The sequence below is a fragment of the Ceratotherium simum genome, chromosome 24 (genome assembly GCF_057802395.1).
Source record: "Ceratotherium simum simum isolate JZ-2026a chromosome 24, ASM5780239v1, whole genome shotgun sequence".
In the NCBI taxonomy this organism is placed as follows: Eukaryota; Metazoa; Chordata; class Mammalia; order Perissodactyla; family Rhinocerotidae; genus Ceratotherium; species Ceratotherium simum.
In genome coordinates, this window is record NC_141923.1 from 20807262 (window position 1) to 20810200 (window position 2939).

Consider the following 2939-nt stretch of genomic DNA (forward strand, 5'->3'; position numbering starts at 1 on the left):
ATGAGTATTTCCAACTATAGATGTGAATGAGAAATTCTTCTGACAATACACCTATCTGTAATTTTCATACCAGCTCATCATCTTTCACTTCTCTGGCTTTTGGGGAGCTTACAAGAGAAGGAAGTCTACTCTACCATATTAGGCTTGATTCATGCAAAATGTTAACATTTCTTTTCTTTTTGATACAATTCTGGGGGGAAAAACATAACAAAATGATTCTGAATGTGAACAGATACAAATTAGACATAAAATAATTTTTTAAATCTCCACACAAAAGAAAATATATAACAAAGACTAAATCGGCCACTTAAAATAACTTGGTGAATGGGTTGAAGCTTTCAATTATAAGTTCTGAGGATCTGAAATACAGCATGATGACTATAATTAATAATACTGTATTGTATATGTGAAATTTGTCAACAGAGTACACCCTAAGTGTTCTTAAGTGTATTCTCAACTCACACATACACAAAAGGTAACCATGTAAGGTGATAGATATGTTAATTAGCTTGAATGTGGTAATTATTTCACAATGTGTGTGTATATATATATATCTCAAATCATCACATCATACTCCTTAAATATATACAATTTTTGTCAATGATACCTTGAAAGCCAGAAGAAAATAACTTGCTGATTTTGATGCCTCTTCTTTAAACTACTTTAACACCTTTTTTTATCCCCAACACTCATCATATTCAACTGAGATTTTTCGGGAACTGTAAGCCTTCTTGTATTTGCTATTAGCTCGCTGAGATCAGGAATTATCTCTTGTACATATTTTATTCTCCTAACCAAGCATTAGACTTGGCCTATAGTAAATGGTCAGTAAAATTTTACTGAATAAATTAATGAAGATCTATAGCTCAATTAATGAATTTTAAACTATCACATTTAAAATTGCAGGTTTTTTTAGATTAAAGTTTAATTTCTCCTTAATAATGACCATTTTTAAGAAAGGAGGTTTTAATAATTCCATGTTAAGAATTAGCTTAAATCTCAAATTCCCTGCCTATAGGGGAATTAGACCCATATTAGCACATAACTGTGAGGTATAAATGACAATTTCAAGACATCTAGAGACCAAGTACAGAATTCCCTTGGTAACCTTCCCAAATATTTATGATAAACTAAGCTTTCCTCATATTTTACTTCAAAATATTTGCAGAAACTCAATTCAGCTTCATATCCAGATTTTGTGCCTTGTTATATATTATATATTTATCTCTTGTTATGAGTAAAATATATCTTCAAATATGTATTTCCATAGTGGAAACTGACTAATAGAAAAAAATAGGTAAATGGAATGTAATGTGTACATTTTTTCTTCTTGGAAACCAATAGCTTATTAAGCTATCCTCACCCTTCAAAAATCTATTCGTTCAGATTTTCTCTTTGCTCTGGGCATCATAGACACTTGAGTGTGACCAGTACTCCCCCCACTGACCTCCATATGACCAACCCAGGAGAGGACGGCTCCTTTTTGAGGACAGGCCTCTGCAGAGTAGGCTGGAGCCAGGAGGAGAGCAGTCCCAGCCAGGTCTTTGCATAGGCCAGGCTAACCAGTAAGGACTCCAGAGGTATAATAAATTCATCTCTCTTACAAAGAAAAAAAAAAAAAAAACAAGGAAGGAAAAACTAGTATAAAACCTTAGTAGTTTCCCAGCACCCAGAGTTTAAACACAAAAAAGGATCATCAGAAGACAGACAAAAAGACAACAAAACCAACAAGGCCATCTCCTGAGTGGTGGTCAAGGGCGAAGGGCCGGCCCCGCCCTGGCGCTGACCTGCAGCGAGTCTCTGGAGGCGGTGGAGGCCCCAGCTGAGCAGCAGTAGGAGTATCAGCACCACGGACAGCACCAGCTCACGCCTCCCATTGGGGGCACTTCTGTGCCAGCCCGGAGACAGGCCTGTTCCTGGTGCGGGAGAGCACCAACTACCCGGAGACTACACGCTGTGTGTGAACTGCGACAGCAAGGTGGAGCACTACTGCATCATATACCACGCCAGCAAGCTCAGCACTGACGAGGAGGTGTACTTCAAGAACCTCATGCAGCAGGTGGAGCACTACATCTCAGCCTTTGTCAAGACAAAACTTCAGCATAGCAGCCAGGCACAGCTTCTGGGCATGATCGTGGAGGAGAAAGGTGGGCTTTACATCGTTACTGAGTACATGGCCAAGGGGAGCCTAGTGGATTATCAGTGGTTGTGGGGTCAGTGGATGCTGGGTGGAGACTGTCTCTGTGAATTCTCATTAGACTTCTGTGAGGCCATGGAATACCCAGAGGGCAACAACTTCATACACCGGACCTGGCTTCCGGCGTCGTGCTGGTGTCCAGGGGTAACATGGCCAAGATCATGTACAGACTCCAGACACAGGCAAGCTGCTGGTCAAGTGGACAGCCCTTGAGGCCCTGAGAGAAAAGAAATTCTCCACCAGATCTGATGTATAGAGTTTCAGAATCCTTCTCTGGGAAGTCTACTCCTTTGGGCAAGTGACTTATCCAAGAATTCCCCTGAAGGACGTCGTCCCTCAGGTGGAGAAGGGCTACGAGATGGTTGCTCCCATTGGCTGCCCACCTGCAGTCTGAAAGGTAAGGAAGAACTGCTGTCACCTGGACCCTGCCACGCAGCCCTCCTTCCTGTAGCTCCTCGAACAGCTCGAGCACATCAAAACCCATGAGCTGCACCTGTGACCGCCAGCCTCCACCTAGGTCATGGGCCTGTGGGGACTGAACCTGGATGGATTGTGGACCTGGTGCCCCCACTCGCTGGGCCCAAACCAGAACTAAGCCTAGTGGGTCAGTGGGCCTCTTTTCTCTGTCCCAACCTGTGTCCCCTCTGCCACACCCCCTACCCCATGGAACCTGCCTAAGCCTGGCACCTTTTCTCATGGCCCCACCTGTGGGGCTTCTGGAGCTCCACAAAAGGGGCCAAGA

At 42.9% G+C, this 2939-nt stretch overlaps 1 pseudogene; it reads left to right on the top strand.

The window, feature by feature from the left end:
* The first annotated feature begins 2050 nt into the window (after window positions 1-2050).
* LOC101394135 (tyrosine-protein kinase CSK pseudogene) lies at window positions 2051-2696 on the top strand (annotated as a pseudogene).
* The last annotated feature ends 243 nt before the right edge of the window (window positions 2697-2939 follow it).